Here is a 26,748-nt window from a genome sequence, read left to right as displayed (position 1 = left end):
GATGGGTGACCAGAACAGCACACGGTATTCAATATGTGGGGGGTACCATGGATTTATATAGTGGCATAATGATATATTCTATCTTCTTATCTATCCCTTACATAAAATGTTACAAATCATTAGGAATCTGTTAAGAACTTTCTGTTGTCCTTTCCAGAGCTGTTTCAAGACCCAAATCTTGAGCAGCCAGTAGTGGTGCAGCACTGGCAGTTCTGGGTGTTATGAGAGCCCTGTACCCTAATGTGTCAGATATTTGAAGTTGATACTCACCTGGCTGCCTGTGGTAGGCAAGCTCCTGTTGTGTGGGGCTTAGGATTATATTCCGCATCTGAATCTGCCCAGGTGCAGGTCTGCCAACACAGAACCCCATTGAAGTCAAAGGGGATCTACTCACTCAGGTGCATGGATTGTACCTAGATGGATCCAGTTGCAGGATCTAGCCACTAGAATCTGGATATTTAACTATTTACTTGATAAGGGGCTTCAAGACATAGTGCAAAAAACGCTTGAGCCCAGTCTACAGGAGCACTTAAAACTGTTGCTAGTACCAGTGCTGAAAAATGGTACGATATTTTGCAATGTAACTGCATTCTTCCACAATGATTATAGATGCCATTTTATTTCCTGGCACAAGATTCTAATATTGTATTGGAGAGTAGGACTGAGGCCCTGATCCTGCAAACATGTAGGTTATATCCACGTTACAGTGCTTACGCCGGCCTAGCTCCCTCGGGTAGACGCGGCCTACATCAATAGAAGTTTTCCTGTCAGTGTAGGAGTACCTCCTCCCTGAACAACATTAGCTACTGTGACAGAGGCCCTCTTTTACAGTGCAGAGAGGGAAGGAGGGAAGAAGAGTGGGAGTGAGTTTGTCAGGATAGGTATGATGATCAGGGGGTGGGGATTTTTTTTTCACACCCTGAATGACATAGCTATGTTGCTATAACTTTTACATGTAGATCAAGCCTTAATTATATGCTTAAATTTATACATCTGAGTAATCCCATTAAACCAGCTGGAATTATTTACATGCATAAGTGTCTGCAGGATCAGGGCCTTACTTGTATTTGAATTCCTGAGAAAGCAGGAACTGTAACTATTGTTGGAAGAAACATCTGAATATTTTTATTAAATTTAATTCTAGTAAATCACTTTCAAATTATCCAATTTTAAATAATAAAAGCTGTTGAAAGCTCAGATATACGTTTTAAAATTGATTACTTTTTAAGTGCTTTGTCTACAGTGATGTAAAAGTGTAGAACTTGCCTTTCAGTAAAGTACAGGCCATTTCTTCCCCACATGTTCATTGTAAGCTATAGATTATCACTATGGTAGCTTCTTAGTTAATTATATTTTTTTTTACTATCTTTAAGACATGCTTTTTTAGCAACTTTCTTCTTTCTGATAGATGGAATGATTGGAATATCTCTTCTGTTGTGATGGAGTTTTCCTTTACCTCTCTTCTTTTGCCATAGATGCTACTGAGTGTGGCCATTTTGAAACAGCCAGTACCAGATTGGATGTTAGGGGAAGGGGCAATCTCTTAGGCATGAAATAATCATGGAGTCTTGCATTTTTAGAGAGAATCTGTAATTATTCCTCCTCCTACTTTTCTAGAGAGCCGTAACTTGCCTTTAGCAGTATTTTTGTCTTTTAACAATGCCTATTCTGTTAAATCAGCTTTACAGAAAACTTTTTCCAGCCGGTACCAGCAGCAGTAAGGTAGGGGGACTTGCTCCTTCCTATTCTGTTCGCTTCAGTAAGGTGTGAAGTTCAACACCCAGATGACACTAAAAAAGCCTTTTCTACGGTCCACACCTAACAGTTACAAGCCATGCAAAGCTGTGCATATCCTACAGTTTTTAACTATGATTTAACCAGTCAGAGGTATGGTAACCTTAGCTAGTTACAAGTAACACCATTCAGTTTTTTTATTACCAGCTATTACCAGCAGGACAGTGGGGTGGGAGGAGGTATTTTTTCATATTCTCTGTGCATAAATAAAGTCTGCTGCAGTTTCCATGGCATGCATCCGATGAAGTGAGCTGTAGCTCACGAAAGCTCATGCTCAAATAAATTGGTTAGTCTCTAAGGTGCCACAAGTACTCCTTTTCTTTTTACCATTCAGTTTGTGTTCATACAGCAGCTTTTCTGCCATCATAGTTATTTGGGCATCCATATCTTCCACTTTGCCTTCCTGTGGTTTTCCATGTATTCTGGGAAAACCTGGGCAGATATCTCAAAGCTGGAGGGCATAAACACAGAATGGCAAGAGCAGCAGTACATGGCTCAGTGCACTCTGGTTGTGCTAATGAATGGAGAGGAAGATTAGCTAAATGGTTACCCTGGACCTGCACTTTTCAGGATATAAAAATGAGATACTGACCGTGATTAAGGTATCAAAAGAAAAGGTGCTGGAACAAATTGATGAATAGCAGCAAGTCACCAGGATTAGAGGCTATACATTCAAGAGTTCTGAAGAAACTTAATGAACTGCCAAGAAAAATCTGCCATTTCTAATCAAAATTAGTTGTTATACCAGAGAGCTGGACGGCAACACATCTTTAGAAAAGTTGCTAGGGGCAATCCAAGGAATTACAAAATAATAAACCTTATTTTGATACTAGCTAAATTGATAGGAATTATATTTAAAAATAGAATTAAAACTTATAGGTATGATATGTGGACTAACCAGCATAGCTTCTGCAAAGGAAAGTCATACTGTAGTCTGTTAGCATTTTTAGACATGTTGATATTGTGAATAATTGGATTTTCAAAATGCCTTTGACAAAGTCCTTCAGAAAAGGCTGTTAAAAAAGCTAAATAATCATGGGGTGAAAGACAAAGTACAGTAATGGGTTAGAAGCTGGCTGTGGAACTAAAAAGTAGGAATGACTCACTCAGTTTTTACCATGGCAAAAGATTAATGGGTCCCAAGGAAATATTTTTTTACACTAATTTAGTTGTGGAAGTCACTACAACAAGATATTATAGAGGTCAAGAGTTCAGCAGGAATCCAAAAAGAATTAGATGTTTATATGGATAATGAGAACATCCACAGTTACATTCAGTAGGAAATAAAATAACAGAAGGGATGTAAACCTTCAGGTTTCAGGGCATAAGACAGCCTCTGACAATGGTTAGTAAGAAACTTCTCTATAGGCAGACTCTTTCGTAAGTGTATACTACAGGGTTTCTTGCATCTTCCTCTGAAGCAAGTGGCAGTGACCACCAATCTGGTGGCAATTCCTTTGTTTCTTTCTAGTCCAATCCCTCCCCCACTTTCAGACTCCTGTCCCAACCCATTTTTTCCTTAGTTTCTGAGGCTCCTTGCTACTCTTCACAGGAGTCTATTCCAGACACAAGCACTCTTTCCAGAACATCAGGCTTAGGAGACAAGATAATCCCAGCTACTTTAGAAGAGAGTGATCTAGAACCAAAGGCAGTCTTTCGGGGGTGATTTCCACAAGACCATCTGGTTCTCCAATTTATAATATGACTGCTGCTGTAACTAGCTGGGATGGACTAGTGTGTAGGTGATTGTCTCTGCCAGTTGCAGATTGTTGGCCTTGAAACACCTCCGATAAGTGGTTTCTAGAGGTGTCAGAAAGAGAGTATATACTGGATCTGCTTCGTTCCCTTTCTTCCAGATTTATCCACTTTTCTTCCTTCAAGAAACCTCAAAAACATGGGCAAAAGTAATTAGCTGTTCTTCATCTCCTGCACTTTGGGTCCCAGCCCCAAAAAGGGAGCAAGACTTGTATTTGGATTTATTCTTGGTCAAGAAGAAATGAAGCAGCAACAGGGCAATAAACCTGAAGAATCTCAAAAAGTTCCTGAGGAAGTCCAGATTCAAAATGGAAATGCCAGAGTCACCCTGACTACAGAGATGATTTTCTGTCCTCAGTTGACTTATAAGATGCAGACTTCCACATCCCCATTCATCAGTATCATAACAGATTTCTTCATTTTGCCTTTCAACCTCATCATTTCCATTACAGATTGTTGCTCTTTGGCTCATCACTACCTCTGGCTATTTACAAAGATGTTATCTTTGCAGTTGCCCTCAGGCAGAAAAGGGGTTCATCTCTGTCCACTCGTCATTGATCTGTTGGTAAGGGATTCACCCAGAAACAAAGCTGAACAAGACATTCTGAGAACAGTCCCGATCATGGCAGGGAGTGGAAGCTGTGCATTGGGAAGGAAGCCACTTAGACACTTTCCCCTCCACAATGGTTAGCACACATGTTAATGAAAATCAACCAACATTTCCAATGATCTTTATTTCTCAGGAGAGACAAAACAGACTAGTTTTATTGGTAAAGGTGGTCAGAATCCTCGAGGATGTTTCAGTCCACTCCCTGTTGTTTTGGGGATTTTTGTGTTGTGTGTGGACACACTAAGGTAAGCCCTAGTGTACTTGAGAGCTCGCCAATCTTTTCTGCTGTCCTACTCTGCACATCCTGTCCCTTTCTACCAGGAGAGTTCAGCTTCATTCAGAGCATAATAAACTGCCTAAAACCTTGTGAAGGTATTTCCTATAGCTGAGCTGGGCAGGATGGTGCTTATACTGATGCCAGGTTCAAAGGATGGGGAGCTAACACAGAGGTGAGGTCAGGGAACTTGGACTGCAGCGAGGAAACAGTATAAATTGGTTAAAACTCAGGGAAATTCATTATGGACTCAGAGCTCTCCTCCCATGGGTGAATAGCTCCCATGTCTTAATTGTGATGGACAACACCAATGCAGTGGCGTATGTCAGCAGAGTGGGACAAAGTTGTCATCCCTGCAAAAGGGAGTGCACCTTTTGATGCTCTCAGCAGAGTGAAATTTCTAGTTCATCTGACCTCTACATATTCAGGGAAAGAAAGGGATGAACTGGCTAAGCAGGGAACAATTAGATCAAGTGGAGTGGAGTCTTCAACCAGAAGTGTTTCAACTCCAACTGAGGAAATTCAGGGTCTTGCAGGTAGACCTATTTGCATCACGTACAAACTGCATGATTTCCTCCCTTCTTTTCCACCCAAAAGAGGGATCCAAGGGCAGTAGACACGGATGCTGTCTCCCATAGGAGACCAGTAGGCTTGCTATATGCATTTTCCCCTTGGTATTCAGATCTTCCCAGAGGATAAGGAGGGAGAAAGCACAAATAGTATTAGTAGCTTTGTATTGGCCAAGAAGGCTATGGTTCACTAGTCCTCTTAACATGGCTCAGACCCACCTTTTTCCTTTCTTTGTGACATGATCTGCTCTTGGCTCAGGATTTGTCACCCATAGCACCTGTGACTAACTGCCTGGTTTTGAGCTCTCAACTGAAAGAGAGAGGATACTTGGAAGGTGTCATCTCCACTCTACCAGCATCTAGGAAAATTACACTTCAGGTTGCACACATGAGGCCTGAGTTTAACTTAACTAAATTGATTTTTAAAACATTTTAAGCCAATGAAAACCCTTTGTGGACACACACATCGGTTTAAAACAGGAAATATTGGTTTAGCTTGTGCCAGTTAATTTATCAAAACAAGTTCAACCAGTATAAGCCAAGTTTAAATGAACACGACTATGCTGTATTTTGCAGTGGTTTAACTAAATCAGCTTAAAGTAATACCTTCAATTAAACTAGTGCAACTTTGTATGTAGACTAGACCTAATACAGCAGAACCTCAGAGGTATGTATGAACACCAGAGTTAAGAACTGAACCAGTCAAGCACACCCCGCATTTGAAACCAGAAGTATGCAATCAGCCAGCAGCAGAGACAAAAAAAAACACATACAGTACAGTACTGTTAAATGTAAACTACTAAAAAAAAATGGAAAACAGCATTTTTCTTATGCATAGTAAAGTTTCAAAGCTGTATTAAGTCAGTGTTCAGTTGTAAACTTTTGAAAGAACAACCATAAGCATTTGTTCAGAGTTACAAATGTTTCAGAGTTACGTAAACCCTCCATTCCTGAGTTGTTCATAGCTCTGAGGTTGTACTGTATTTCCTGTTCTAGAACTTGGCTCACGTTCGAGCGAGTGGTGCAGTACACGTGAGTGCTCTGTGCTTTCTGTCACAAATTGTGGCGTTCTTATGGGCAAGTTTGAATAAGAGCATCACCTTTTCAATGTTATAATATCAAGTTGCTGTGCTATCTAGTGTACTTTCTTCACAGGCAAAGGATTTCTTCATGCTTGGATATTATGCGCTTCTTTAGAGCTGCATCCTTATAAGTTGTCTTAGGATTCATTAGAACCATATTGAGTTCCATGATGGAGCGCAACAGCCTGATTGAGCATTCATTAGAGCATTCACTACCTCCAGAAGGTGTCCATGTATTTCATCCCCATCAAGGATGGCCTTCCTGGTAGTCATCACCTCTGCCCAGAGGATGGTGGTGCTTGGGGGCCTTACCCTTCAAAGGACAGTACTGGACATTCCAAAATAAGGTAGTTCTTCAAACAGACCAGACCTTTATCTCCAAAATTAACACAGAGTTTCACAGAGTCCAAGAGATCATGCTCCCTTCCTTTTGCCCAAAACTGTCATTCAAAAGAGAATCTGTGGCATAAATTGAACGTCCGTAGAGCCCTTAAGAGCCATTTTAAAAAAAAGAAAGCATTTTAATCATGAAGCTGCAAGTCAAAAAGTCTCTCTTAGAAACCAGTATCGAAGCCTATGTGCTGAGATTGGTGGTGCCTTCTGGGCTGCAGGATCTTGTGCACCATGTAAGAATGACCATTACTGGGTCAAACCCCAATGGTCCATCTAGCCCAGTATCCTCTCTTCTGACAGTGACCAATGCCAGGTGCTTCAGAGGGTATGAACAGAAAAGACAGTCATTGAGAGAACCATCCCTTATTGTCCACTCCAAGCTTCTGGCAGTCACAGGCTAGGGATACCCAGAGCATAAGGTTTCATCCCTGACCATCTTGACTGGTAGCCAGTGGTGAACCTATTCTCCATGAACTTATCTCATTCTTTTTTTTTTTTTTTAACCCCGTTATAGTTTTGGCCTTCACAACATCCCCTGGCAATGAGTTCTGCAGGTTGACTGTGCATTGTGTGAAGAAATACTTCCTTTTTTTTTTTTTTAAACCTATTGCCTATTAATTTCATTGGGTGACCCCTGGTTCTTGTGTAACATGAATAGGGTCATACCTAAGTCATGGTCCATTTTGGTCAATTTCATGGTTGTAGGATTTTAAAAATAGCCAATTTTATGATTTCAGATGTTTATATCTGAAATTTTATGGTGTTATAACCATGGGGGTCCCGATTCAAAAGGACTTGTGGGGAGGGGTCGCAAAGCTGTTGTAAGGGTATTGCGGGATTGCCACCCTCACTTCTGCATTGCCTTCAGAGCCTCCTGCAACTGGTGGAGGTTCTTGGAGGTGGGTCTGATCTCCGCCCCAGAGTGGCCATGCAGGGAAGATGAAGTCCCAACCCTGCCCGGGACCCAGCAGCTGGAGCCCAGTGCATGGTAGGAGCCCCTGGCTATGGCACCCTCAGCCCCTCCCCCTCCCCTAAAATAGCTAGATTTCATGGGGGAGATCTGATTTTGTCCATGAATTTGGTAGGGCCCATACATGAAGGAGTAAATAACACTTCCTTATTCACTTCCTCCACACCATTCATGATTTTGTAGACCTCTATCATATCCCTTCTTGGTTGTCTCTTTTCCAAGATGAATAGTCCCAGTCTTTTTAATCTCTTCTCATATGGAAGCTATTCCATACACTTAATCATTTTTGTTGCCCTTCTCTGTACCTTTTCCAATTCTCATGTCTTTTTTGAGATGGGGTGACCAGAACTGCATGTAGTATTCAAGGTATGTGTGTACCAGGGATTTATATAGCAGCATTATGATCTTTTCTGTCGTCTTATCTATCCCTTTTGTCATGGTTCCTAACATTGTTAGCTTTTTTGACTGCTGCCGCACATTGAGTGGATGTTTTCAGAGAACTGTCCACAATGATGCCAAGATCTCTTTCTTGAGTGGTAATAGCTAAGTTAGATCTCATCATTTTGTATGTATAATTGGGATTATGTTTTCTAATGTGCATTGCTTTGCATTTATCAACAGTAAATTTCATTTGCCGTTTTGTTCCCCAAGCACCCAATTTTGTGAGATCCTGTTGTAACTCTTTGCAGTCTGCTTTGGACTTAACTATCTTGAGTAATTTTGTATCATCCTCAAACTTTGCCACCTCCCTCTTTACAGATCATTTATGAATATGTTGAACAACACTGGTCCCAGTACCGATCTCTAGGGGACACCACTATTTACCTCTTTCCATTCTGAAAACTGACCATTTATTCTTGCCCATTGTTTCTTGCTTTTTAACCAGTTACTGATCCATGAGAGGACCTTCCCTCTTATCCCATGCTTAGTTACTTTGCTTAAGAGCCTTTGGTGAGGGACCTTGTCAAAGGCTTTCAGAAAGTCCAAGTACACTGCATCTGCTGGATCACCCTTGTCCACTTGTTTGTTGACCCCCTCAAAGAATTTTAATAGGTTTGTAAAGGGAAATCATGCCTCACCAAAGCCATGTTGACTCTTCCCCAACAAATTGTATTCATCTGTGTCTGATCATTCTGTTCTTTACTGTAGTTTCAACCAATTTGCCTGGTACTGAAGTTAGGGTTACTGGTCTGTAATTGACAGGATCACTTCTGGAGCTTTTTTTAAAAAATGGTGTCACATTAGCTATCTTCCAATCATCTGGTACAGAAGCTGATTTAAATGATAGATTATGTACCACAGTTAGTAGTTCTGCAAAATGGCCACCTGATCAGTGTTCATACCTTTGCAAAATTTTACAGGCTGGATGTTCAAGTATCAATGGCTGCTGCATTTGGTAGGAGGGTGCTCCGTTCTGTGCTCTTCCAGTAGTAGAGAAGGAATTTAGAACGCAGCATACGGTTCTGTTTGAATGCTCTCTGAAGGCAAATTGCTATAAAAATCTTACTTCCCCATAATTTAAACATCACTAGCTCGTATATAATACACCTTCCGTAAACTTCATTCTCCTAAATGCAAAGTAATGCACACTGGAAAACATAATCCCAACTATACATTTTAAATGTCATTGTGGATAGTTTTCTGAAAACATCCACTCAATGTGCAGCAGTAGTCAAAAAAGCAAACAGAATGTTGGGAATCATTAAGAAAGGGATAGAAAATATATTGCGTCCATATAAATCCATGGTACACCCACATCTTGAATACTGCGTGCAGACTTGATCACCCCTTCTCAAAAAGATATATTGGAAAAGGTTCAGTACAGGACAACAAAAATTATTAGGGGTATGGAATGGCTGCCATTTGAGGAAAGATTAATAAGACTATAAGTTTTCAGCTTGGAAAAGAGATGATGGGGATGGGGGGGAAGATCTGATAGAGATCTATAAAATCATGACTGATGTGGAGAGAGTAATCAAGGCAGTGTTATTTACTCCTTCTCATAACACAAGAACTAGGGGTCACCAAATAAAAGTAATAGGTAGCAGGTTTAAAACAAACAATGAAAGTATTTTTTCACACAACGCACAGTCAACCTCTGAAACTCCTCACCAGAGGATGTTGTGAAAGCCAAGACTATAACAGGTTCAAAAAAGAGCTAGCTAAATTCATGGAGGATAGGTCCATCTATGGCTATTAGCCAGGATGGGCAGGGATGGTGTCCCTAGCCTCTGTTTGCCAGAAGCTGAGAATAGGCAACAGGGAATGGATCACTTAATGATTACCTGTTCTGTTTATTCCTTCTGGGACACCTGGCATTGACCACTGTAGGAAGACAAGATACTGGGCTAGATGGACCTTTGATCTGACCCAGTATGGCCGTTCTTATGTTCCTTATTATATTCTGCCCAAAAACTCATTTCTGTCGTTACTTATGAGAACTGAATTTTTTTTAATAAAAGCTAATTTAAGTCATCAAGGCATGCATTTTTCTTAATGAGGAACCATGTTATCTTTTAATATTGCCCTTATTCCTTTCTCCTTCCCTCTTTTTCTTATCTATAAACCTCACTATCTGTTTCATGTGTTTAGATTGTAAATTGTTAGGCACTGTACAGAGTAGTAGGGACTGTCAACTTTTCTGTGTTTGTACAATGCCTAGCACAACGGCACCTCATTCTTGGTTGATCCTTAAGTTCTACTGTAATAAACATGATTAATAATAAAAAAGCTCTTCAGAGAAAGGTCTTGTTTATTTCTTTCTTATTTCTTTGAAGCAGAAAGTGCAGTTTTGACTGCTCAATAATAAACAACTGTAGTGATACATGAACAAAGAGAAGATAATTAAAATGAATTGGGGAACCTTAAATGAAAATTTCCTGATTCTCATGGGCTGGATTCTCATATATGACTTTGTAGTTGGAATTTCCTTTTGCATTAGATGTCATAAGTGCCTTCCTTTGAATCACCTGACATTTGATAATCAGAGGCAGGATCTAGACAGGGTTCTGTGTCTTCCACATTTGTGTTTGCCACAAAATTCATCCTTTGGTGCAGAATTGTGCTTCATAATTCAGGTTTTAAAACGTTGGCCTGATCCTGCACCACTAACGTTAATGGGAGTTTTACTATTGATTTCAATAGGAGCAGGATCAGAGCCTATATGGTAGCCCTTGTTGTGAAGAAAACCTTGAAAATGTGGCCGGTATGTAATTGATGCAGAGTTATCCTCTTAAGTTTGCAGGCAGTCTGAAGCAGTAGCTGTCTAAGAGATGTGAAGTATCCCATTCACCTTAATGAAGTGTTACCTCTGAACCGAAAGAGGAGTTTAAATGTCAGCGTTGTTTCTTATTTTATTACTGATTGTTTAATAGAAATATCCATTTGATGTGCTTATCTCAGTTCCAGATTGGCTCCCATGCCTCCTTTGATGCTAAAATTTCAGCTGCCACATACTTATCTGTCAAAACATCACGTTTTGTCCCTAATAACTTCTACAGTACGAGTACAAAAATCTGCAGCATATGGAAAATACAAGACAGCATAAAATAAATTGAATTTAATAACCAAATAACTGAGGCTGCTGTATTGATTATACTATTTTAATATTTAATAAAAAACATACACTTCAAAATATAAATGAAGCTGCCACAGAAATTGCAGTCTGACACACCAGAATCCAGGGATCAGGGCCCAGAACTTATATCATGTTTGCTGTGGAGCATATGGGGCCTTGGATATAGAATTAGACTGCTGCTGTATTTCCATGCCAGAATTCCTGTGATCCTAAAACAAGGACTTGAATGTTAGTTCAATGCTGGGTTAGTTTTTTTTTCCTTTTGTAAAAAGAATATGAAAAATTACGTTGTGTGAGAATGTTATCTGTTAAATATTTAAGCTGTAGTAACCTAGTAGGGAGATCAAGAATTCTAACATGTTTCAGTTTATACCAACCAATGGGAAAGTTTGTATTAGCCAGTTTAGGAATGTATCAAAAAAATCCGGATCAAAATTATTGCTATAAATCAATTTAAAGATAGTCTGAGTAGGTAATTGGGCAGGTGCTTCTGGAAGCAACTGTGAAGGCATGGCCTGTGCAGATCAGACAGCAGCGCAGGAATGTGGATAAATTTTAGGATTTTCTGGACATTAAGGTTTCCCCTTATGTCAGACTTGGTACTGTCAGGATTTTGCTGGATATAGGTACTGGAAATTACTGAAAAGGACTCTGTCAAACCTTACTTAAAGCAAAGTTCATAGAGTGCTTCCCCTCCCACCCCGGTAGAGCTTAATTCTGTTTCTTCTCCAGCGCAGTCTGACGGTGAATGAATGAGAGAGAAGAAACTTGTCTCAGCAGTGACCCCTTTCATCAACCATGTATGGGTAAAGCTGTTCAACTCTCTGCTCCTCCCTCTGAGAAAGCTGATCAGAATGTGTTCTGCTGAAGCTGTCGTTCCACTTTCTGCTTTCTATATTTGTACAGCAACAGCACATTAGCTAGCTAGGCGGTGTGGCTGGTCTTGTGCACGCTTGGCATTTGCTGATCAGAATTGTGAGCCAGAGCTTGCAGTCTCTGTCCTTGAGTCCATCCATCTTTCTGTTTCTGGGGAGGGCTGATTTCCACATGAAAGATGATCTGTTTGTGGTGGTTTTCTTTTAAGTTACAATCCATGAAAGTTGTGAATCTAGGACTGGGAGTGGAGATGGATATACAGTTCCCTTACTAGGAAAGAGCGCAGTGGGCGGGTAATCACACTAAAACAGCAATGCTGCAAACTCCAAAAAGAGGGCTGCTCCTCTCTGGGGGGCTTTGATGGCCCTGCCTGCCTTGGGAACTGGTATTAGACTCTGCCCCAGAAGAGCTGCTCTCACTCTGACTGCCCTGAGGATTAGTGAAAGGTAGATACTCTATCTGATGAGCTGCATGCTTTCTTTGCCACTTGTGGTTAATCAGGATTAATAAGGGAATAGATCCTGCCCTGCCTTTTTTTGGTTTGAGGCGGTGAGTGCAGGTTGAAGGTGATGTTGGAGGTTGGGCCTTCATGAAATATCTTATTAGGAAGAGCTAGAAACTTAACTCTGTTCTCTCTGATTGCACATTTGTATGAACCTCGCACTAAGACCCTATTTACACCAGGGAAGTTTTTAAAAATTGTCTTACCTTTAATACAAGTTCAGCTGTAGTGGGGTTGCAGATGTTTAGCCTAGTTTACACTGGCTACCAGCTGCAGACACTGTTGTAAACACGGTGTTGATAAGACTTACTCTGAGCAGGGTTTTGGAATGATGCTGAAAACAGTGGTTGCAACTGCACCAACCATTAGCACTGGTGTGATCTTTTGAAAATTTTTCCTCAGGATAGACAAGGGTAAAGATCTTGATGCTGATCACTTACAGTTCCTACTCACTTCAACTGGAGCAATGGATGTTCTGCACCTCTGGAAATCAGGCCCTCTGGGATTTTGGTTACTAACGCTTTCTGCTGATTGTGTGGAAAGTAAAAGGAACGGTGTTCACTCCAATCTTCCTTGAGTGCTCTAGGGACCTGGTCTGAGTTGACTTTTTTTCCTAGTGTTGCAGTATCCCCATCATGTTTCCAATATTACAAATATTTGCAACTAGCAGGGTCAGACCCATCACCTCCCAGAGGAAACAAGCAGGTTATGGGGCTAAATGGGGGCGTCAAGTCTCCACAGGTGTGTCTGTAGACATATTTGGGATCAGAATAGAAGAAGTTGATAGATCTGTGTGACAGAGGAACATCTCACTCTAGGACTGTCTGCTTAACAAGTAGCTGTATGTTGTGTGGCTGATTTCACATTGTTGTTGGTTTTGTAATGTAGACACATGCTGACAGTTGTTCCTCCTTCATCTGGTAGTCCTGTGACGTTCACTGCATATGTGGTTTCTGGAGTTTCAAACCCTCCTGCTTGCAAGCCCATGCAGAATACCAAAGATACTGCCACATCCTCTCAGTGCTCTCTGCTTCTCCTCATTCCTGCTTGTCCATTCTGTGTCCCCCTACAGGCATACTCTCTTCTATGTGCACCAGCAAGAGCAGAGTAGCAGAGATTAAATTTGAACAAATCTTAGTTTAAAATGCTAATTAAAAGTAAAATTGGGTCATTACTCAATGCAACTTGCTTGTCCCAGGTACTTCATGGTTACGTCACTCCTCCCTGGCCTTTGGAATGCTTGGAATACCCTCCCTGTCTTTGCCAGCACCCCTATTGAGAGAGTAGGAATAGTCAATATGAGATGATTCTTGGAAAGCATATATATGAGAATATGGCAAAGAGTGCTGACAGAATTCTCATTGACCAATCCACTCTGTGACAGGAGTCAGAATATATGGGTAGCATGTTGGGGAGATTACGTATGTTCATCTGGTGCACTGAAACCAATGAGTACGATACATCCTGGCCATAGAATGGCAGGAGGAGATTAGATGGAACCTGCCATCTTTTACACAGTTTAATAATGACAGAACATCACTCCAACTTCCCTTTCTTGGAAAGCTGATGCATTTTTCAGTGCAATAAAATCTGCCTTGCTGCTATATCCTGATGGCTGAAAGGGAGCCCCTTGGGGCTATGCCTGTTCCTGTTGGCTCAAGGGAGCCATACCACATAACATGATGCTGTAGGAATTGGTGATCAGAAAATCCTACCTGAAAAATACTGTAAGCTTGAGTAGTCCAAAGGGAGAAGGCCCACAAATCCATGTTATACCCACAAAAAAGGTTTTTTCATACCTTGTTTACAGGGACTGGCACACCAAAGCAGGATTGGAGGTGAGGAGGAATCTAATCTAGCCTATCAGTCTTTAAAATAATACTTTTAAAAGTTCTAGGAGACAGCTTATTTCTGATTTTATTCTGGTTACTGTTATCCTCCTAAAATTAAGGAACTCCTATTTTTTCCTGCATACTGATAAAAAGGGTAATAGTAAACAATGATGTATTGGATTGATTGGAAGTGTGTTGGGGTATTGTAGAGATAGAAGTTAGGTCCAGTTTTATTCAACATCTTCATTAATGATTTAGAAGGGAAGGTAGACAACATGTTAATATAATTCACAAATGTTGCTGATTTACTATTACAGATGGCACACGCCAGAAAGACAAAGATAGGTTAAATATGAGCAGGAAAATAATTAGATTCAAGATGGAGGATGCAAGATTAATCCAACACACAGAAATGAAGGCTGCAAGGATTCAGATGAGAAAATATTAAAGGAACTAAATAAATATAGGTTGGCCAATGGTGGGGTCCTGATTGTTTGTAAATTTAAAAAGAGAGCCCAGGAACAATGAGGAATTGTCCAAGAGGTATAACTAGCAATAGTGGAATCAAACTGAGCAAAGGATAACAAAAAGATGAACATCAGAGACAGCACTCTGACAGTTAGGTTTATTACAGTGTGGAATATTTCCTCCAGGGAAATAGTGGAAGCCTCACCACTTGGGATGTTTTAAAACTAAACAGGGTAAATTCAGGGAGAATGGACTGTAGATAATATAGCTATGAACACTGATACTCCTAGCTTATTTCTGTCATTACTTCCCCATCCTCTTCAGTCTCATCTTTTATTGAGCACTGACCTCCCTCATTCTCTGAGGTAAAGCGCCCCAAAGTTGAATGAGAGGCGTTGGGGATTAATGTGTGATACCTGCAGTCTTACTTTGAATTTAACCTCCATGTAGGGGAATATGCAATGACAAACTGTCTTTTCAAAATGTATAGTAAATTGAGTACTGACCTGATGTGTGATGCGACTATGCTGACAGTTCTGGGAAAAGAGGTGAGCTCTGCTGCTGACATGGGAGTAGAGAGGGAGGGGTTATGGCATGTGTATCACCACACCTGGATTCTTGACCCCTTTTCTATTCAGGAGACAGGATATATGGGGTCTCCTAGAATCCTACAAGAGGTGTAAGAGGATTTTGTAGCTATTTTTTTTTGGTTCCTCATTAAGATGTTCAGCCAATAGTTATATTTATATCACTTGTTTTGACATGAAATTTGTCCAGTGTCCTCTTATTAACAGTGGAATACAGCTAATGTCACACTATGCCCTGCAGGAAGAGTGAATGGAAAGAAGAGAAGGAGAAAACGATAAGTGAGGAGTGACTGAAAACTTGTGCATGAAACTTCAAATGAGTGCTGAATATCTCTAGTGCTTGGCAAAGTGCATGGGCAATCTCTGAACCATGACAGCAGTTGAATGCAAAGACACTGGGTCACTACAAAAAGAAAAGATGAAGTGAGCTGTAGCTCACGAAAACTTATGCTCAGATACATTTGTTAGTCTCTAAGGTGCCACAAGTACTCCTTTTCTTTTTGCGGATATAGACTAACACGGCTGCTACTCTGAAATGGGTCACTACAGTAAACAATCATCTACCTCTGCTACTCTGAATCCCCCTCCATGAATGTCTTGAATCAGGTGACAGACTCAGACCCAGCACAGCAGGGAAATCTGGCAGGGCGTTATAGAATCATGAAGAGAATGTAAAAGTGCCCTGACACAGCTGTCAGTGAACATTAATCACAGCAGGAAAGCTTGACTAGAGGGGATGTTTGGCAGGCCCAGGGCTGGCCATGGGTGTTGTTTGTGGATGAAAGGAAGCTTAAATCAACAAAGACCGAAAGGTTTTTTCCTCTATACTCAGTAGCTGACTTTCAAGTGACTTTCTTGCCAAATCACGTTTCTTCAAACAAGACAAAGTCTGTTAGGGATGACACTAAAGCCAAGTTTCAGAGTAACAGCCATGTTAGTCTGCATTCGCAAAAAGAAAAGGAGTACTTGTGGCACCTTAGAGACTAACCAATTTATTAGAGCATAAGCTTTCGTGAGCTACAGCTCACTTCATCAGATGCATATCGTGGAAACTGCAGCAGACTTTATATATACACAGAGAATATGAACCAATACCTCCTCCCACCCCACTGTCCTGCTGGTAATAGCTTATCTAAAGTGATCATCAGGTGGGCCATTTCCAGCACAAATCCAGGTTTTCTCACCCTCCACCCCCCCACACAAATTCACTCTCCTGCTGGTGATAGCCCATCCAAAGTGACAACTCTTTACACAATGTGCATGACAATCAAGTTGGGCTATTTCCTGCACAAATCCAGGTTTTCTCACATCCCCCCCACCCCCATACACACACAAACTCACTCTCCTGCTGGTAATAGCTCATCCAGACTGACCACTCTTCAAGTTAAAATCCAAGTTAAACCAGAACATCGGGGGGGGGGGGTAGGAAAAAACAAGAGGAAACAGGCTACCTTGCATAATGACTTAGTCACTCCAAGTCTCTATTTAAGCCTAAATTAATAGTATCCAATTTGCAAATGAATTCCAATTCAGCAGTTTCTCGCTGGAGTCTGGATTTGAAGTTTTTTTGTTTTAAGATAGCGACCTTCATGTCTGTGATTGCGTGACCAGAGAGATTGAAGTGTTCTCCGACTGGTTTATGAATGTTATAATTCTTGACATCTGATTTGTGTCCATTTATTCTTTTACGTAGAGACTGTCCAGTTTGACCAATGTACATGGCAGAGGGACATTGCTGGCACATGATGGCATATATCACATTGGTGGATGTGCAGGTGAACGAGCCTCTGATAGTGTGGCTGATGTTATTAGGCCCTGTGATGGTGTCCCCTGAATAGATATGTGGGCACAGTAGGCAACGGGCTTTGTTGCAAGGATAAGTTCCTGGGTTAGTGGTTCTGTTGTGTGGTATGTGGTTGTTGGTGAGTATTTGCTTCAGGTTGCGGGGCTGTCTGTAGGCAAGGACTGGCCTGTCTCCCAAGATTTGTGAGAGTGTTGGGTCATCCTTTAGGATAGGTTGTAGATCCTTAATAATGCGTTGGAGGGGTTTTAGTTGGGGGCTGAAGGTGACGGTTAGTGGCGTTCTGTTATTTTCTTTGTTAGGCCTGTCCTGTAGTAGGTAACTTCTGGGAACTCTTCTGGCTCTATCAATCTGTTTCTTTACTTCTGCAGGTGGGTATTGTAGTTGTAAGAAAGCTTGACAGAGATCTTGTAGGTGTTTGTCTCTGTCTGAGGGGTTGGAGCAAATGCGGTTGTATCGCAGAGCTTGGCTGTAGACGATGGATCGTGTGGTGTGGTCAGGGTGAAAGCTGGAGGCATGCAGGTAGGAATAGTGGTCAGTAGGTTTCCGGTATAGGGTGGTGGTTATGTGACCATTGCTTATTAGCACTGTAGTGTCCAGGAAGTGGATCTCTTGTGTGGACTGGACCAGGCTGAGGTTGGTGGTGGGATGGAAATTGTTGAAATCATGGTGGAATTCCTCAAGGGCTTCTTTTCCATGGGTCCAGATGATGAAGATGTCATCAATATAGCGCAAGTAGAGTAGGGGCTTTAGGGGACAAGAGCTGAGGAAGCGTTGTTCTAAATCAGCCATAAAAATGTTGGCATACTGTGGGGCCATGCGGGTACCCATAGCAGTGCCGCTGATCTGAAGGTACACATTGTCCCCAAATGTGAAGTAGTTATGGGTAAGGACAAAGTCACAAAGTTCAACCACCAGGTTAGCCGTGACATTATCGGGGATAGTGTTCTTGACGGCTTGTAGTCCATCTTTGTGTGGAATGTTGGTGTAGAGGGCTTCTACATCCATAGTGGCCAGGATGGTGTTATCAGGAAGATCACCGATGGATTGAAGTTTCCTCAGGAAGTCAGTGGTGTCTCGAAGGTAGCTGGGAGTGCTGGTAGCGTAGGGCCTGAGGAGGGAGTCTACATAGCCAGACAATCCTGCTGTCAGGGTGCCAATGCCTGAGATGATGGGGTGCCCAGGATTTCCAGGTTTATGGATCTTGGGTAGTAGATAGAATATCCCAGGTCGGGGTTCCAGGGGTGTGTCTGTGCGGATTTGATCTTGTGCTTTTTCAGGAAGTTTCTTGAGCAAATGCTGTAGTTGCTTTTGGTAACTCTCAGTGGGATCAGAGGGTAATGGCTTGTAGAAACTCGTGTTGGAGAGCTGCCGAGCAGCCTCTTGTTCATATTCCGACCTATTCATGATGACAACAGCACCTCCTTTGTCAGCCTTTTTGATTATGATGTAAAGCCAAGGTGGTTCTGGGTGAAATGTAGCATTTGTATGTGTTACACCTTCCTACACCCTTTATCTTTTTTTCCTCTGTTTAGGTTGTAAATTCTTGGGCCATGGGTCTTTTATGTTTGTACAAGTGCTTAGCACACTTTGGACATTATATAAATAATTGTTGAGTGAGGGGGAAAAAAATATAGAAAAACAGGAGTGCCAAGAAGCCCACGGGGAAAAATTACAGTTTAATAACATGAAAAAATCCTCCTTTGCTGCAGTGCCAATGATGAGGTTTTAACTGCACAAAAGTCAGGAAATTCCAAAGTTGTTATTCCCACAGGAGCACCAGAGGTATGGTGCTGCCTAATAGGCAGAAATGCCCTAAGAAATGGATTTGGCTTTGGAAGCCATCTTAATCAGCATTCACTCTTTTCGGTATGACTACAATTCTCTACTAATGTAAATGGGTGAAACTCCATCCAAGTCAAAGAAGCTGCATCTATTTACACCAGCAAAAAATATGATTTTATGCAGCTTAAGAAAATTCAAACCGTTGGGGATGTTTTGCTTTTCTTTATTGGCAGATGTGGAAGAAGCATTCTCTGCAGTATATCATCCATAGTGAGAATGTAAAGGAACATCAGTAAAGAAATCTTATTGAGTTGTGCCTCTTAGAAATAAAGCATAAATAAAGTTATGTGTAGGAGAATCTGAATGTCTCTGATTTAAGTGCTTTAAAGTTCTTGAGAAAATAAAGGATGAATCTGGCCAAAAAAACCCCTGAAGCTCTCATTCTCTAAATTTATACTGAGCCGTAAAAAAAAAAAAAAATCCATGTTTGGCTCTTCATTCTCTCTAAACTGTTGGTTTTTAAAATGAGACACATCTGCAGGAGTTAAAAATAGGTATGTTTTGTCTGCAAAACACATCCCAAGCTTTGCAGAAAGACTGTTCTGCTGCTGTCTAGCAAATAGTTGCACGTGATGATTTTTTTTTTTATGATTTCTTTTTTAAAAAAGCCCTAGGAAGTTCTTTACAAAAACTATTAATAGAATGTTAAGGCTGCAGAATGAAACATTTGAATCAGGGAATGCCAAAGTTAGTCACACACAAAACCTTAACTGTGTCCCTTTATGTGCATGCATTACTGAAGTCTTTAATTACATGATCTCATGCTATTTCTATCCAGCCCCCCTTTATGCTCCTGCAGGGTAATTGGCTATAGTTTGCTTGGTATAGTTTTCTTAAGCTTCCTCAGCCATGGCTCATTGAACTCAATGGAAAGATTCCCATTAACTTTGCTTGGCTTCAGATTAGACTTTGAATGAGGCACGGATCCTGTACACTTATGTCTCATATTAGGCCAAATTCTGTTGGCACTACTAAGATGTGTGTATATATACAGTAAATTCAGATTTATACTAGGGCTGTCAAGCAATTAAAAAAAATAATCACAATTGCGTGATTAAAATAAATAATTGCGTGATTAATTGTGCTGTTAAACAATAATAGAATACGTTTCAATATTTTTGGATATTTTCTACATTTTCAAATATACTGATTTCAATTACAACACAATACAATGTGTACAGTGCTCACTTTATATTTTTGTTTACAAATATTTGCTCTGTAAAAAAACAATAAGTAGTATTTAATTCACCTAATACAAGTACTTTAGTGCAGTATCTTTATCATGGAGGTTGAACTTACAAATGTAGAATTATGTACAAAAAAAAAAATGCACTCAAAAACAATGCAATGTAAAACTTTAGAGCCTGCAAGTCCACTCAGTCTGTCTTCTTGTTTAGCCAATCACTCAGACATACAAGTTTGTTTACTTTTATGGGAGATAATGCTGTCTGCTTATTATTTACAATGTCACCCGAAAGTGAGAACTGGCATTTGCATGGCACTTTTGTAGCCGACATTGCAAGGCATTTATGTGCCAGATATGCTAAACATTTGTCTGCCCTTTCATACTTCGGCCACCATTCCAGAGGATGTGCTTCCATGCTGATGATGCTCGTTTAAAAAAAATTAGTTAATTAAATTTGTGACTGAACTCCTTAGGGGAGAACTGTATGTGTTTTGCTCTCGCATGCTGCCATATATTTCATGTTATAGCAGTCTCGGATGATGACCCAGCACGTGTTCATTTTAAGAACACTTTGACTGCAGATTTGACAAAATGCAAAGAAGATACAAATGTGAGGTTTCTAAAGGTAGCTATAGCATTGACCCAAGGTTTAAGAATCTGAAGTGCCTTCCAAAATCTGAGAGGGAGGAGATGTGCAACATGCTTTCAGAAGAGTTAAAAGAGCAACACTCCGATGCAGAAACTACAGAACCCAAACCACCAAAAAAGAAAATCAACCTTCTGCTGGTGGCAACTGACTCAGATAATGAAAATGAATGTGCATCAGTCTGCATCGCTTTGGATCATTATCGAGCAGAACCCGTCATCAGCATGAACACATACTCTGGAATGGTGGCTTTATATTGTTTTGTTTTTGAGTGCAGTTATGTAACAAAAAAAAATCTGTTTTGTAAGTTGCACTTTCATGATAACGAGATTGGACTATGGTACTTGTATGAAGTGAATAGAAAAATACTATTTCTTTTGTTTATCATTTTTACAGTGCAAATAGTTGTAATAAAAATAATATAAAGTGAGCACTGTACACTTTGTATTCTGTGTTGTAATGGAAATCAATATATTTGAAAATGTAGAAAACATCCAAAAATATTTAATACATTTCAATCGGTATTCTATTGTTTACCAGTGTGATTAATCACGATTATTTTTTTGAGTTAATCACATGAGTTAACTGCGATTAATCGGCAGCCCTAATTTATACTGTTTTAACTAAGAATATTTTGGGCCCCTAACACATATCTGTCTAAATTAGAGTTTGTGGTCCTGGTTTAACTCAAGTTAATTGATTGGCTATTAGTTAGTTAGCCAATAAGATTATAAATGCTAATTAATAAACATTTGTTACTGGAACAAACAGAAATAAGTTGAGTCAAGTCTAAATATAAACCCTTAGTCGGGGAGGTTAGATGCATTAAATGGGTAGGGGTACACTCACTGGGCAGGGACTGTCTTCTGTAGGGATGCCAGTGTGTTAACATGACTCAAGCCATGTCTGCTCTCTGGGGACTATTGCAGTGTAGCTGTGATACTGTAGCTATGGCAGCATTACTCTGTAGCGTAGACAGCCTACACTGAGGAAAGGAGTTTTTCCATTGGTGTAGGAGCACCCCTCCCTAAGCGACAGCAATTCAGTAGATGGAACATTCTTCTGTTGACATATCTTCATCTATACTTGGGGTTAGATCAGCATAGCTATGTTGCCCAGGGGTATGGCCTTTGAGTAAGGTAGCTATATCAAACTAAACTTTAACTATAGACCAGGCCTGAGAATTTGGAAAATGTGACTAGTGTGCCATGTAGAGGTGTTGATAAAGCAGCTGTTCTTAACTCCATGTTCTGGGGGCCAAGGCCTTGAGCCATTCTTTTCAGTAGCAGCAGCAATCTTATCTAACTGGTGTCCCATTAGAGGCAACAGTTTGTTCATCTGCAGTCATATCTTTTCTCACTCCTGCATCATTGCATGAAATATGAGGTAGTATAGTCTTCATTCCTCTTCATGGGAAAGATGGACAGTAATAGAATTCCCCCACATACTCAGTAGGGGAGGTTGGAAACAGAATCTACACCCAAATGCACACCCTTGCAGGGGGAAGGCAGCAGCAGAATTTTTCTCATTGCAAAAAGAGATGTGGTGAAATATGTCCCTGTGGTGATGCTATTTATTTGGCAGTGAAGCTTAAAAAAAAAACATGAGTCACAGGGATCTAGATAACACAAAGAATCTTGGAATCTGAGCACTGTGACAAATGTATACTTTATCTACACTGGGAATTTCAGACACTGGTGGCCAGCCACCTGTTTAACTGCACTGATCCAAACCCTTTGCACAGATACAGTAAACGATTGTAAGGGGCTTGTCTACACATAGAGCTATTCAAGGATAGCTATTCCAGAAAAATATTTGGAATAAGAGTGCCTTTTCCTGAATTAGCCTAATCCACTTTGGAATTCTGGAGTAAAATTGTCCACACATGGAAGTTATTCCAGAATAGCTATTCTGCCTTAAATTCACACTCTGCCCTATTCTGGAATAATTTCCTTGTATGGACAAGCCCTCAGCCACAATTTGTACCTGTGTAATTCACCACTGCTTGACACCAGAGTAAACTCTACAGATGCAAGTTGCAGCTTATGTTTTCCTGTCTCTAGTAGGTGTTTTTACCCATGCAGCTATAACAGTGGTTGGCCACCAAAGACTGATAATGGGGTAAATCCTCAGTGAACACAAGATCTTTCCTTGCCAGTTGTACAGAATTTGATACCCCATGCACACTTGAATAGAGGAAAAGTGGCATCTGCCAGGAACAGTGCATTACCAGAGCATAAGAAGCTGAATTCTAGTTTCATTTGAGAAGGGAGAGAGTTGTAAGGCCTATCTGGTGCATAAACTTACATAAAATGGACTGTATAGTTAGGTTCTAAATGTGGTTAAAACCGGCCATATTGACAAATGCTTCCTGCAGGAATGTTCCCCAGATCTCTCAGAGGTGGTTGTATCAGATCTGTTTGTTACTCTTGGAGCCTTCACTGTTCTACATACCTGAATAGTACAAAGAGAGAGTTTTCATCAGTGGTGCCCACATGTGTCATGGTTCCTCTGACTAGTGGCAGTGTTTGTAACTTACACAAAATGTTAATACTGATACTCCAGAGATCACATGCTTGTATCTGGCTTGAGAAGAGACATATCTGAAACCTCTGAGAAGTTATAATATCATGTCCTGCAACATTTGTAAGCACAGTGAGTTGCTTATTTCAGACCTTACTAAAACTAAGTAGCACAAACTTATACCTTTGGACTCATGACACCTCTGCGGGGCTTATAAATGTCTGTCACTCTGGGTTAAAAAACAAAACAAAAAAGGTTGCCAGTTCTGAAAAAGTGCAAACATTTTCTGTAAAAGATGGTGAGTACCTCATGCTGATTTCTATGGTTAGAAATTCACTTTACTATCCCCCAGTCCTACGCCTGTGTCGGGTGACTTACAGTGCAGCTTACTTGATGATTCATGGTATCTTTTCTTGTAGCTCCGGAGCACCCAGTGTCTATTTTTATTCTTGTCTTTTAGAGTGAAGACTGGAACCTCTAGAGGAAGGAGCATAGCTACAGGTATGAACCAAATACAGGTCCTCTCTGTTGCTTATTGGACCTTTCTCTTAGATGCCTTTTTAGAGCAAGGTTTCTATTGCCTTTAGTAAAGTGAGTGTTCATTTTCCCTTACAAAGAGCAGTGCCCCCTGAACCTTAGGGTATGTCTATGCTACCCGCTAGATCGGCGGGCAGCGATTGATCCAGCGGGGGTAGATTTATCGCGTCTAGTCTGGACACGATAAATTGAGCCCCGAGCACTCTCCTGTTGACTCCTGTACTCCACGAGAGGCGCAGTCGGAGTTGATGGGGGAGTGGCAGCAGTTGACTCATCACAGTGAAGACACCGCGGTGAGTAGGTCTAAGTACATCGACTTCAGCTCAGTTATTCACGTAGCTGAAGTTGCATAACTTGGATCAATCCCCCCATCCCCCAGTGTAGACCAGGGCTTAGGCTTTTGACAGTTTGCTATGTGCATGCTGTGGTGGGGGCGGGGAGAACCAACTTGTTTAGGACTGTGAGTACCAAGTGAGCAGCAAGCTTCTGTGCAGCTTGGGGTTTAATGATCTTAGAGAAATAAAGGGTAAGAAGGAAAATGTTGCTGCTTTATAATATGAAGATCTGTTGAGATTTGTTCTATTCCTTGTCAAGTTTGTGAAGCGCTGAAACTGATCCTCTAATAAAACAACTTCCCTTTTTGACAAATTGGGTGAGAATGGATGGTCATGGGGATATGATACAGTCTGAAGATTGAATGGAGCCAAACCTGAATAGTTTTACAGAGAGTAAATCCTTCCACTCTGACTCCAGCTACCTAAATGTCTAAGGCTGGTTTACACTGGGAACTTACATCAGGATAGCTACATTTTTAAGGGGTGTGAAAAATCCACACCCTGGGAGACGTAGCTGTACCGACCTAATCCCCAGTGTAAATCGCTATAGTTAGACAGAAGAGTTCTTCCATTGACCTAGATACCACCTCTCAGGGAGGTCGATTACCTACACCAGGGGTGAGCAAACTGCGGGCTGCTTTTATCCAGCCCACGAGCTCCGGCCAGGGGAGCAGGACTTGGGGCTTGCCACGCTCTGGCAGGGAGAGCAGGGCTGGGGGCTTGCCATGCTCCGGCTGGGGGAGCGGGACCAGCAGGGAGAGCGGGGCTGGAGGCTTGCAGCATTCCGGCCGGGGTAGCAGGACCAGGGGCTTGCAGTGCTCTGCCTGGCGCTCCTGCCAGGGGGGCGGGACCAGGGGGTTTGCTGCTCTTCACCCGGGGCTCCGATGGAGCGGGACTGGGGGCTTGCTGCGCTTTGTCCAGCGCTCCTCAGTGATGAGCAGTTCATTTTGACCACCATCTTCGGGGAAGATTCTGCATGCAAAACACCACATTCCGCAGGTCTGACCTCATCATCCCTACGCAGCAGCGTGCCAAATCCCCTCCTGGTTTCCAATGGCGCCCCTCTCAAGAGCCTCGAGTGGAGGGAAACTGCCCAGGGCCACAGCTGCTCCCCTCTGGGTTCCTCCGCACGTGGCACAGCTGCCTTGGTGTCACACTGCCAGCAGGGTCGAAGATCTCCCTTTCGATGGAGACAAGCTCTTCACCACTACAACCAATGAGGTCCTTCACTCCATGAAGGATTCCCGTGCCACTCTCCGATCCTTAGGCATCCAAACACCTGCCTCAAAGAAGAGACAATATAGATATCAGCCATACCAATGATCACGTTACCATACCTTTGCGCTACATCCACCTTTAAGACAATATGATACACAACAATGACATAGGCCCAGGAACTAACGACATCGCCCTCTGCAAACAATGGCGACCCACCCTCCTTACCCAAATAAACAAATTTGAAGTCTTGGTCAAGGGTATAGGAAAACCTCTCACCCTCTCCAGTGCCAAAGCCAACCAACCATTTTTTTTGGACATTGTTTGCGTCTGTTCCTGGCCAACTGGCAAACCATCACTACGGACAGCTGGGTCCTGGAAATTATCAGATTGGGTTATGCCATCCCCTTCCTCTCCTTACCTCCCACTCACCCTCCCTCCCCGTCCCTCTTCAGGGACCCCTCTCACAAACAATTGCTCTGTCAGGAGGTACAACATCTCTTATATCTCGGAGCAATAGAGGAGGTGCCCCCTTAACACAGAGGGAAAGGGTTTTACTCCCACTACTACTTGACGGAAAAGAAAAGCGGCGGTTGACGCTCTATCCTCAATCTTCGACATTTGAACAAGTTCGTCAAAAAACAGAAATTCCGGATGGTTACTCTCCCAATGATAATTCCGACGCTGGAGCAGAAGATTGGTTTTCAACCATCGACCTCCAAGATGCATATTTCCATGTCTCTATCTACCCTGTCCATCGACGTTTCCTCAAGTTTATTGTGGGAGCGCAACACTACCAATACGGGGTCCTCCCTTTTGGCCTTTCCACCACACCATATGTCTTCTCCAAGGTGCTAGAAGTTGTAATAGCACATCTCTGGAAAAAAAGGAATCCTCATATTTCCTTACCTGGACGATTGTCTCCTAAGTCTCCCACTCAGTTAGAAGTGAGCCACGCAACTCTTGCAACCCTTCACTGCTTCCGCACCTTGGGCCTGCAAATAAACAAAAACAAATCTACCTTACAATCTATCCAACAAATCAACTTCATTGGCGCCCACCTCGATTCCGCCACCGGTCTTGCATCTCTCCCCCCGGACAGATGCCACAAAATGGGCATCCTTATTATCTAGATACGTGCCAGCCCACAGACTACAGTCTGAGACTCCCTACAGGTCTTAGGACATGTGGCTGCTTGCACATTTGTGGTCGCAAATGCTTGCCTGTACATGCGATGCCTTCAAGGTTGGCTAGCCACGGTATAGAAACCAAACAAGCACAGGCTAAACAGGTTACTAACTATGCCCCAGAAAGTCAAGGATTCACTCCTGTAGTGGACCTCTCCCATCAGCCTCTGCACCGGGATTCCCT

The 26,748-nt window shown here is 41.7% G+C and overlaps 1 protein-coding gene across 6 annotated transcripts in view; it reads left to right on the top strand.

The window, feature by feature from the left end:
• Window positions 1-26,748, top strand: part of CELF1 (CUGBP Elav-like family member 1) — a 104,063-nt gene that overhangs the window by 2,428 nt on the left and 74,887 nt on the right. The window contains exon 2 of one of the 6 annotated variants that reach the window (XM_084631158.1): window positions 23,751-23,791. The exons of the other annotated variants lie outside the window; for them this stretch is intronic. The gene's annotated coding sequence lies outside the window, so the exon portion shown is untranslated. The remainder of the gene's footprint in view (window positions 1-23,750; window positions 23,792-26,748) is intronic. 6 annotated transcript variants of the gene reach the window in all.

The sequence above is a fragment of the Lepidochelys olivacea genome, assembly GCF_965140295.1.
Source record: "Lepidochelys olivacea isolate rLepOli2 genome assembly, chromosome: 6".
Lineage (NCBI taxonomy): Eukaryota > Metazoa > Chordata > Testudines > Cheloniidae > Lepidochelys > Lepidochelys olivacea.
Note: the sequence above shows the minus strand (reverse complement) of the source record. Positions and strands in the feature narration are given on the sequence as shown.